This window comes from Mobula birostris, chromosome 7 (genome assembly GCF_030028105.1).
Source record: "Mobula birostris isolate sMobBir1 chromosome 7, sMobBir1.hap1, whole genome shotgun sequence".
Classification (NCBI taxonomy): Eukaryota; Metazoa; Chordata; class Chondrichthyes; order Myliobatiformes; family Myliobatidae; genus Mobula; species Mobula birostris.
In genome coordinates, this window is record NC_092376.1 from 51,678,277 (window position 1) to 51,690,820 (window position 12,544).

Here is a 12,544-nt window from a genome sequence, read left to right on the forward strand (position 1 = left end):
GCACAGGTGCACCAGAAGGCTGTGTGTTTAGCCCCTGCTGTACTCACTTTACACTTATGACTGTGCGGCTAAACACAACTCCAATGCTATATTCAGGTTTGGTGACGGCACCAATGTCATTGGTCGAATCAAAGGTGGTGATGAATCAGCATATAGGAGGGAGATCAAAAATCTGGCTGAGTGGTACCATAGCAATAACCTCTTATTCAGTGTCAGCAAGACCAAGGAAACTGATTATTGACTTCAGGAATAGGAAACCAGAGGTCCATGAGTCACAGAATCAAAGGTGGAAAGGGTCAGCATCTTCAAATTACTCAGTGTGACTATTTCAAAGAATGGGCCCAGCATGTAGGTGCAATTATGAAGAAAGCTTGGCAAGTGCCTCTACTTCCTTAGACGTTTGCGAAGATTTGATATGACATCTAAAACTTTGACAAACTTCTATGAATGTATATTGGAGAGTGTGCAAACTGACTGCATCACAGCTTGGCACAGAAACACCAATGCCCTTGAAAGGAAAATCTTACAAAAGGTAGTGTGTGTGCTCCAGTACATCTCAGGTAAAAGCCCTTACCTCCACTGAGCACATCTACACAGATCGTTGTCACAGGAGAGCAGTATCAATCATCAGGGACCTTAACACCTAAGACATGCTCTCTTCCTGCTGCTACCTACAAGAAGAAGGTACAGGAGCCTCAGGACCCACACTACCAGGTTCATGAAGAGTTACTACCCCTTAACCATCAGGTTCTCGAACCAGAGGGGATACGTTCTCTAGCTTCACTTGCTCCATCAGTGAAATGTACCCATAACATATGGACTCACTTTTAGATACTCTTCATGTCATGTTCTCAATATTTATTGCTTATTTATTAATTATTCTTATTATTTATTTCTTTTTCTATTTGCACAGTTTGATGCTTTTTGCACACTGTTTGAACATCCAAATAGGTGTGGTCTTTCATTGATTGATTATTTTTCTATGGATTTATTGAATATATCCACAAGACAATGAACCTCAGAATTGTATATGGTGGCATATATGTACTTTGATAATAAATTTACTTTGAAATTTCCCCACATTGAACTGTTTGGTTTTGCCAGACAAGGGGTCATTTTCCCATCTGAAATGCTGGAAAATCTGTGGATTCCAGGAATTGAACGTGGAACACAATTGTCCTGTTAGTGGGAATGGGCTGTGTGGGTATTTAGATTCCACCCTTCACACTGGAGTACCTCTGCACAGTCAAAGGAATGGCTTTTTTAAAACCAGAAGAGTAACCTAAATTATGTAGTACTTAAAACACTGAAATTGACAAGTTCTTGCGCAGTGAAATTAAATCAACATATCTACCTGTCAAGGAAAACGTTTTCCTCCATGGGGGTGTTTGTTTTTACAGTCTTTATCAATGCAATCAACAGAGAATGATCAATTTAATGTGAATTTTAACAATTTACACAGCAGGCACCAAAAACTGTTAAAAATGTTTTTCTGAACAATGTGTAAAAACCATCTGACTCAGAAAGATTAATTTTATATATGTGGAATCTATTTCCTTCAGAATAAGTAAATCAAAATGCCATGGATACGAAAGTAATAAAAATGTAATAGAAGTTTGTTTGTCACAGTCCATCTACAGCCGTAAGTTATTCCACTTTCTATAAAAGGATTAATATTATAATAAAAATTGAAAGCTTTTTATTTTCTGGTTTGTTAGCTTTTAGGTTAACATCAAGCACTGTCACTTTGTCACTGAATGGAAATTAGAAATTGCTCTTACTGAAGCAAGCATTATTGCAGGGAAAAGTTAAGGATAGTGCAATTCCGAGCTCCTTTTAAAGCTTTCTGAAGTAAATAGTGTCAACAGGTGTCAGTAAGCAGCTGTGCTAGATCTAGAACAGATGGGATTATCCCCATGTAATGAATTAAACTGAAAGGAAAGCTGAAGGAAAATGTAGAGCAGCATAGCAGTTAGCACGGCACTTTCCAGTACAGGCGACCTGGGGTCAATTCCCGCTGTAAGAAGTTTGTATGTTCTCCCTGTGACCGCGTGGGTTTCCTCCTGGTGCTCCGGTTTCCTCCCACAGTCCAAAGGTGTACTGGTTAGTTGGTTAATTGGTCATTGTAAATTGCCCTGTGATTAGGTTAAGGTTAAATCGGGGGTTGCTGGGCAGTGAGGCTCGAAGGGCCAGAAATTTATCTCAATAGATAAATAAATAAAAATAAGTTCCTGTCCTGGTAGAATTGCCTTTAGCACCTCCTTTGAAACATTAAATAGTGACTTTAGCATGGGCTATGACAACTTCGCAGAAATGTTAAACTGTCATATGAAAACACTGATAAATGTTTACAGTAATATCGAGTATGGAAATATAATTGACCAATGACACTTTCAAATTGATTACATAGAAATTAGCATTGAAAACATTATTGTACAGCACACTGTTGAGAGCTTGTAATGTTTATTAACCAGAAATATATTAGATTGGTGCATTTTGTTTTATTATTTGACAGTCTGATAATTAGGAATAATGTCTATGACTTGAAGGGAATTTCAAACAAAATTAATCAGAGCAGCATTGCAAGGAAGCAAATTTCAGGATACATTCAGATTAATGTCAGGCAAAAGAATATCATTTATACTTCATCCAGCTTCAAAAAAGTTCTAAATTCATAATGTTAGGATTGTCAGGCTATGATGCTATGGACAGTATTGTAGTTAAAGACAAAGATGCCAAATTACAACTAATTAAATAAAGTAGGAATGCAGTTTCAGGTGGTGTGTTGTAGCTGCATGATGTGGGTGTTGGTCGACCCCATTGTGGTTCTGGCAGCTGAGAGGTGACGACCTGGAATCTAATCTTCAAACACCATGATGCATGCATCAGGGTGTAGGTGAGTTACCCGGATGCTATGCTTCAGGAAGCATCACACCCACTAGATCAGCTGCTTCAAATTCAGTCTGTGGTCAAGGACAAGGGGGTGCGAGTGAGGCAGGTGGGGGACCAAAGACGTAGTGCTGGAGGAACTTCAGCTCCTAAGCTTGTCCAACAGATCTGAGGTTCTTGCTGCCTGTGGAGATGGGTGTGGGGGCTGTAGGAAGGATGAGCAACCATGGCACCGTGGAGCAGGGAGCCATTCAGGAGAGGGAGGAGCAGAGTAACTGAGGAGAGTATAGTCGGACCAATAGACAAGAGTGGAGAGACCTGTAGGCTTGTTTGTCTGCTTGGAGCCCAGGTTTAGGACATCTCATCTTACCCGTGGATAAATTTGGAGTGGGAGGGAAAGTTCCAGTTATGGTCCACACGTGGCAGGCCTACACAGGCAGGAACCTCCCATCTCCACCCAGCTAATAGGAGTCAACTGCCATTCATTTCCAACTCATCACCTGCAGCCTATTTAAACCCAGCTCTCATCCACAGTCTTTGTTTGCTCATTGAACCAGTCAGCCTCAACCAGATGCACTTAGCCTTCATTTACCTTGTTGCCTACTGTGTTTAGTTTCTGCTCTCTCTTGTTTTGTGTCCCTTGTGACTTGTTATTTTGTAGTTTTGTTTACTGCTAAATTGTCTCTGCTGCACTGCTTTTGGGTCAAGCTTCCTCTATGTTTCCTGATAATAGTTCCAATGGCATAGGTCGGACACAGAATGAGTTTCGATTAAGGGAACCTAGGGTCTAAATTAAGATGCAGAACCTAAAGGATTGCTATCTGAGCGACATGGAAACTGGCACAGGGTCAATAAGAATAGAGATTTAAATACGTAGCTGAAAAGTTGGTGTGGGAGACTTGGATTTGAATTTGTGGGGCATTGACATCAATATCTGGGAAGGAGAGAGCTGTTATAATAGGATGGACTCCACCTGAACAATCCTGGAACCAGGGTCCTGGTGATTTGCATACCTAAGGCTATGGATAGGACTGTAAACTAAATATGGGGGTGGGGAGGATTCAATAGATTAGAAAACTATGAATAAAATTAAAGGGGAAAGAGTGTGCAGTAGTAGTTACTAAAGTTGCCAGAATTAAAAAAAATAGAATGATTATAATTAAAGAGATAAGTATGTAACTTCAGGCACAACATGGAGAAAAATCTGAGAAGAATACTGGTGAGTACTGGTGAATACAGAGCTGAAAGGTTTATATTTGAAAGCACACAACATGTGAAAAAGGAAATGATCTTGTACACCAGTTAGTTGTCAGTTATGATGACATGGGCATCACAGAACTGAAAGAAGATTACAGCTGTGAGTTAAACATCCAGGGATAAGTATCCTTTCAAAAAGACTGGCCAATGGGTTGAGCTGGAGGGGTGGCTCTTTAGGTTTAAAAAAAATAAATCAAATCCTTGGCAGGAAGTGAAATAGGATCAGAAGATGTGGAATCCTTGTGGATAGATTTAAGAAACTGCAAAGGTAAAAGGATCCTGATGAGCATTATATACAGGCCTCCAAATAGTAGCTAGGATGTGGAGTACAAAGTAAAACAGAATGTAAGCAAGGCAATGTTAAGGTAATCATGGAGGATTTCAATGTGCAAGTAGACCGGGAAAATTAGGATGGAAGAGCATCCCAAGAGAAAGAATTTGTAGAATGTCTATGGGATGGCTTTTTAGACCAGCTTGTGGTGAGCCCACTAGGGAAAAGGCAATACTGGGTGTTGTGTATTGAGCCAGATTTGATTAGGGAGCTTAAGGTAAAGGAACACTTAGGAAGCAGTAATTGTAACATGATAGAATTCATTGTGAGATCTGAGAAGGAGAAACTAAAATGGGATGTTATCAGTATTACAATTGAGTAAAGGTAACTACAGAGACACGAGAGAGAAACTAGCCAATGTTGATTGTAAATGGACAATACCAGGGATCATGGCAGAGCAGCAATACCAGGAGATTCTGGGAGTAATTCAGCACAAGATCAGGTCATCCCAAAAAAGAGGAATCATTCTGAAGGGAGGATGAGTCAACCACAGCTGATAAGGGAAGTCAAAGTCAACAGAAAAATATAAGAGGTCATACAATATTGCAAACATTATTGGTAAGCTAGAGGATTGGGAAGCTTTTAAAAACTAACAGGAGGCAACTAAAAAGGTAATAATGGAAGAAAAGATAAAATATGAAGGTAAGTTAGCCATTAATATAAAAGAGAATAGCTGAAGTTTTCTCAAATATATAACAAATAAATGAGAGGCAAGAGTGGACATTAGACCACTGCAAAAAGACACTGGAGAAGCAATCATTGGCAACATAGAAATGGCGGATGAACTAAAGTATTTTGTGTCAGCCTTCACTGCGGAAGACACCAGCAACATTATTTGAGACAGCCAGAGAGGGGTGTGGGGGGTAAGGGGAATCGTAGGCAGAAGTGAGTGTAGTTGCTATGACTAAGGGAAAAATGCTTGGGAAGCTGAAAGTTTTGAATACCATAAGACATAGGAGCAGCATGAGATCATTTGGCCCATCGAATTTGCTCTACCATTTGATCACGGCTGATCCATTTCCCCGTTAACCATTATCCTGCCTTCTACTCATAACCTATACAACCATATGAAATAAGAACAGAATTAGGCCATTTGGCCCATTGAAGCTGGACTGGATATACTACAATCCAGGGTTCTGAAGGAGGGAGCTGAAGAGATTGTGGAAGAACTAGCAGTGATGTTATAAAGAATCACTGGATTCTGGAGTGGTTCTGGAGGACTGGAAAATTGCAAATGTCACTCCACTCTTTAACAAGGGAGCAACTAACAGGAAATCATAGGCCAGTTAGCCTGACTTCAATGGTTGGTAACTTTATAGTCCATTTTTAACATTGAGGTTTTGGGGTTCTTAGAAACATGTGATAAATTAAGTTGAAGTCAGCTAGATTTCTATAATGCGAGATCTTGCCTGACAAAGCAGTTGGATTGTTTTGAGGAAGTAACAGCAGAATAGACAAGGGAAAGTCAGTGAATGTTGTTTAACTGGATTGCCAGAAGGCCTTTCACAAGGTGCTGCACATGAGGCTGCAATGCAAGATAGGAGCCCATAGTATTACAGGAAAGATACCAGCATGGAGGAAGGACTGGCTGACTGGCAAAGAGCAAAGAATGAGTATGAAGGGGCCTTTTGCGATGACTGCCAGTGATTGGTGGTGCTCCTCAGGGGTCGGCGTTGGGATTGCAACTTTTCATGTTTAATGTTAATGATTTGGATGACAGAATTTATGGCTTTGTAGCCAAGTTCCTGACTAAGTCAAAGACAGGTGGAGAGGCAGGTAGTGTTGAGTTAGCAGGGAGTCTGCAGAAGGATTTGGATATGTTGGGAGAATGAGCAATGAGTTGGCAGATAGAATAGGGAATAGTTAAGTGTATCAATGTGTATTTTGGTAGAAGAAATAAAAGCATAGGCTATTTTCTAAATAGGGAAGAAATTCAGAAATTGGAGGTGCAACGGTTCTTGGGAGTCCTAGTACGGGATTCCCTATAAGCTATCTTGGTAAATAGGAAGGCAAATACAATGCCAGCATTCCATTCAGGACAAGTAGAATATAAATGTAAAGATGTAATGCCGAGTTTTATAAACTATTAAACCATATTTGGAGTATTGTGAGTCCCAAATCTAAAGGAGGATGTGTTAGTATTAGAGAGGGTCCATAGGAGATTTTCAGGAATGATCCCTGGGATGAAAGGGTTAATGTATGAGGAGCATTTGATAGCTCTGGCCTGTATTCACTGGAGGTTAGAAGAATGAAGAGGGATTTCATTGAACTCTACTAAATATTGAAAACCTGGTTAAGTTGGAGAGGATGTTTCCAATGGTGAGAGAGTCTGGGACCAGAGGGTACAGCCTCAGCATAAAAGGATGTCCCTCTAGAACAGAGATAAGGAATTTCTTTAACTAGAGTAGGTAAATCTGTTGCCATGGATGGCTCTGAAGGCCAAGTCATTATGTATACTTTAAGTGGAGTTTGATAGCTTCTTGCTTATTGAGGACGTCAAACATTATGGGAAGAAGGCACTGGAATGGGTTTGAACAGCAGAGCAGGCTTGATGGGCTAAATGGCTTAGTTCTGTTCCTGTTGTATGTCCCATAGTCTTATGGTCTTCTGGTGTTGAAACAGAAACATAGGTCTTTTCCATTATGAAATCACAATCTTTTCAAGTGAATGTTGCTTTTATGATACCATGTGTAACTGTGATGTTGCTGCTGTAATTAATTTTTGCAATGCACCTGTGTATGCATGTACTTCTACATATGATGATAAACTCGACTATCAACGAAATACATCAATATGATTTGCATAAAAATATTTTTGTTGCATCATATAAATTGTTGTAAGATCCTTTGTATTTTCTGGCCAGGAAAGATCTCCAACCATACGCTACTCCTTCAGTGTCATCAAGAGGACAGGGCCACAATCATTGTGAGTACATGTTGGAAATGAATTTGGCATGTGATAAGAAGAGAGGCCAACTCCACCAAGGCAGCATTTCATTGGACACCTGAAGGGCAGGGGAAATGCAGTAGACCAATGACAACTGAGTGCCATAACATAGAGGCAGAGGCGAGGACCCCAAACCGCACCTGGGGCACAAAAGAGAAGATGGCCAAGGACAGACAGAGATGGAAGATCTTCATTGCTGCTCTAAGCACCAGCAGTGTAATGTACAGCAAGTAAGAATGACTTGACTGTACTAAAAGAGGCAGATTTGCAGACGGTTGCTGAGGTACTGTAAGTTAAATTAAATATTCCTCGGGGAGCTCCAGCACAGCCTGATTATGACTCGATGTAACTTCTTAACTTTATCCTTCCCATTGTCCCACTAATCATCAGTGCACCCTTCCTACCCCCACTAACCACCTCCCATGTATCGCAGGTGTAACTTTATAAGTATTCTGGTTGGTTATAAGTCACTTTATTCACAATTCTATCATAAAACTTACACCATTGCTTACACATTATCAGTCCATCTTGGAACCTCTTTGCCTTCAAAGTTGTCTCTTGACTTATTGTTCAGAAAATTTGAGTAAGTTAGGACAAAACCTATAAAATTGCTGCACAGATGTAAGGTTGTTTGGGAAAGTCCAGCTTGGCCCCATTGACCTACTGTGGCGTTGTGGATAATTGGAAGGTGGCTTAGTATAGCTGTTAGGATCCTTCTGATGGCTTTGTAGGTGAAAGTGAGAACTTAACTTTGTTTGCTGGGAGCCTTGAGTTATCATCTTCACATCTTCATATGGATCCTTATGGCTAGTTATTGTCCAGTATGGTGATATAGTCTGATACAAGGTATCTCTGGCAAATGCAGTGAAGTGAGAGAAACAAAACACAAGGATCACAATGTGGTAGATTGGTAGATCAAGCGTCCTGCTGTAGTGTATAAGATGTCCATTTAAGGGTCTGATCATAACAAGAAAGAAGCTGTCCCTGAGTCCAGCAAAAGACAATGAGACATAGGAGCAAAATTAGGCCATTCAGCCCATCAAATCTGCTCTGCAATTCCATCATGGCTGATTTATTATCTCTCTCAATCCCATTCTCCTGCCTTCTCCCCTTAACCTTTGATGTCCTGACTAATTATGAACATATCAACCTCTACCTTAAATATACTTAATGACTTGGCCTCTTCAGTTGCCTGTGGCAATGAATTCTACAGATTCACTACTCTCTGATTAAAGAAATGGACATCCCTCTGTTCTGAGGTTATGCCCTCTGGTCCTAGACTCATCCATTATAGGAAACATCCTCCCCACATCCACTGTATTAAGACCTTTCAATATTTGATAGGTTTCAATGAGATCCCCCTCATTCTTCTAAACTCCAGCAGGTATCATCAAATGCTCCTCATATGTTAACCCCTTCATTCCTGGAATCATTCTTGTGTACTTCCTCTGGACCCTCTCCAAAGCCAGCTATCTTTTCTTAGATAGGTGGCCCAAAGCTGCTCAGTACTCCAAGTGTAGTCTGACCAATGCCTTATAAAGCCTCAGCATCACATCCTTGCTCAGAAATTTAAGTCTAGGGCTCCCTGATTATGTTGGCTGTTTTCCAGAGGCAGCTGGAAGTGCAGGGAGAGTGAGTGGTTTGTGTGATGGATTGGGATGTTTTCTCAACTCTTAGCAACATCCTTGGTCTTGTTGTCATTCCAAGTTTTGATGCATTTTGACAGATCCCTTCCTATGGTCCATCTCCAAAAAATAGTAAAGGTCATCAAGGACATGCTGACACCTCTACTTTCTTTGTCTTCTGAGGAAGTAGATGCATTGGTGGAGGTCTGAGGAGAGAAGAAATGTCTTCATTCAGTGGGTGTTGGACCTGTAGAGTTCTCTACCACAGATGACTGTACAAGCCTCATCATGGACCCAAAAGCAACAAGGAACACAGGATGAGAGCAGAAACATCACGTTGAGGAAAGCTTGATCATTCTATATGGGAGAGTTTGAACTAAATTGGCAGAGGTTGAGAAACTCAGTAGCAAAGTGTTCTGTGCGTACTAAGCAATTATTTATACCCGCTGTACAGATTATTATTGTTGTATTGTAGGATAAGGGTGGCTCTTAGTAGATAGAGGGAGACATCTGTTGAGTTTTGTACAGTGGCTGTGGAGCACCTGGTGGAGGGGAACAGAGTAGGGATCATGTGATCTCGATAAGGTGGCCTCCACAATGAGCAGGCAGTGGCCTGGAACTGATCTTGGACAGCAATAACTGAAAAGACAGCTCCATCTGTACGATGTGGGAATGATGTGAGTGTGGAGAAAGAGATGAAATGCAGATGGGGATTAGGGTTTGCAAAGTCAGGGAGGAAGAGGGTGTTGGTGGGGAGAGAGAGAAAGGGGAGGTAACGGAGAGCAAGAGGAGGAGGGATGGGAAGGAGGGATCTGGTGTAGATGGGAAGAGGGAGATAGTGGGAAGAAGGGGGAGAAGGGGAAGGATACTGGTAGTTGTTTCTAACAGCCCTTCTCTATTCAGTCTGAATTCATCTGATTGGGATGATCGGGGTCAAAAACTTGGCAAAGTTCTGAAATCAGCACAAGCGAAAACTCTTCTTAAAAGAAGTTAGTAAAGCTGACACAAATAAAATAACATACACTAAATAAGGAGATGACATGTTATATAATATTACAGAAGGTACGATGTAAAATACTGCAAACTGTTGTACTCTATTAAGACTTAATATAGAAACATAGAAAACATACAGCACAATACAAGCCCTTTGGCCTACGAAGCTGTATTCTGTACCAAACATAATTTTAACCTTTATCAGTAAGCTATGACAGCTGTTCATTTATCTTCTCTCAATCTTTGAATCCTGTTTGATCAACCCTGTCCACAGTTTCCTTGTAAGCTGTTCTTTATATTTAAGTATTAGTCACTTTTTAACTCGAGAGGATTTTGTACATAATTCACCTTGACAATTACTCAGATTGAAACCGTTCTATTTACTGTTTTCAAAGGTTGTCCTTAACCCTCCTTATTTTTCAATCCAAAACCATACTCTTCTCTATTTGATTATGCAAGCTCCCCTTTGAATGTGACATTTCATCCTGTTTGTCTGCTACAGATTCACAAACTGACCAGTGCATGAATGTTTGATGTCCAACTATTAGCACAAGAAAAATGCTTTGATGGGAGAAGATTTGAGCTTATCAGCATTCTAAAAGTTGCTCTTTATGTTAGTGATAGTTATAAAGTTTAGTACTTCTAAAGACTCTTCAGAGCGGGATCTGACACATCTTGTTATTTGTGCAATGACTTGTAGCTTTTTGTGACATGACACTGTGTCCAGAAAACAATGGAAAACCACTGCATTTGTATAATTTATCCTTGCAAGTGGAACAAGTGCTACGCCTCCTCCCTCACTACCATTTAGGGCCCCAAACAGTCCTTCCAGGTGAGGCGACATTTCATCTGTGAGTCTGTTGTGGTCATATACCGTGTCCTGTGCTCCCGGTGCGGCCTCCTGCATATCGGTGAGACCCGATGTAGCTTGGGAGACCGTTTTGCCAAGCACTTATGCTCCGTCCACCAGAAGAAGTGAGATCTCCCAGTAGCCACCCATTTTAATTCCATTTCCCATTCCCATTCTGATATGTCAATCCATGGCTTCCACTACAGTCACAGTGAGGCCACACTCAGGTTGGAAGAACACCAGCTTATATTTCATCTGAGTAGCCTCCAACCTGATGACGTGAACATTGATTTCTCAAACGTCTGGTAATGCCCCCTAGCCCGCTCCTTCACCAGTCCTCATACCCTTTTCCCTCTCTCACCTTATCTCCTTGCCTGCCCATTACCTCCCTCTGGTGCTCCTCTCCCTTATTCTTTCTTCCATGGCCTTCTATCCTCACCTATCAGACTCTCTTTTCTCCAGCCCTGTATCTCTTTCACCAATCAACTTCCTAGCTATTTATTTCACCGCTCCCCTTCCTGGTTTCACCTATCACCTTGTGTTTTTCTTGCCCCCACTTCCCCCCTCACCTTTTAAATTTACTCATCTTTTTTTCTTCAGTCCTGCCAAATGGTCTCGGCATGAAACACCAGCTGTAGGTTTTTCCATAGATGTTGCCTGGCCTGCGGAGTTCTTCCAGCATTTTGTGTGCATTGCTCGGAATAAGTTCAGGTATCTGCAGATTTTCTCTTGTTTGGCATTTGTATAACTCCAAGGTTTCCCTTCAGCTGACAGCCTGTTTGAGATGCTCAACACTAAAACTCTGGGTTCTGCAAAGCATTCTAGGATAGTTTTCAGAAAGTTTTGGTTAGTTATGCATTAAGTATTTCTTGATTAAGGTACCTAACTGCACGAGGGAGAAGGGGGGCGCTTGGGAGAAAGGATGAAGGAAGAGCAGAGTGGAGGCAGACGGAGGGCATGGATGAGAAGAGGGAGTGCGAGTAAGGGTTTGATGAAGCAGGAGGGAGAGGAAGGGAATGGGTAGGAGGGAAGGAGAAAGAGAGGAGGGGCTCGTAGATGGTATGAAGGCCAAGGAGTGGTGGGTTAGGGAAGAAGAGATTGAGAGTAGGGGAAGGGAGGGACGGAGGAAGAGTGAAAATGGAGGGTGATGAGGAAGGAAATTGGGAGGAGAGGTGAACGAGAGAGAAGATTGCTAAGAGAAGGGAAATGTTTGAGAAAGGGATGAACAATAAACCATAGTGAAAGTAATGGTACTATATGCATCTCAGAGTGCTAGAATAGAGTCCTTCTGCAGACAGTTAGAGTGCATGCATGCTGATTTTGGGTATGTGATTAGGCTATAAACCACCTACTATTGGACCAAGGCTTTGTTCTGTGAAAACCATGTGGTAACATTCAAAGGGATCCAATCACAAACAAGAGAAAATCTGCAGATGCTAGAGGAACTCAGCAGGCCAGGCAGCAACTATGGAAAAGAGTAAACAGTTGACATTTCAGGCCGAGACCCTTCAGCAAGATCCCATTCAAAGGGATGCTTGTGGTAAAAGTAATCACGTATAGGCTACTTGTCTCCACAACATGAAGTCCTGGTTGTGGAATTTCAGAATCATCAACGATAATGCAAAAGTAGCAGATCTGAGTGTCATACACAGT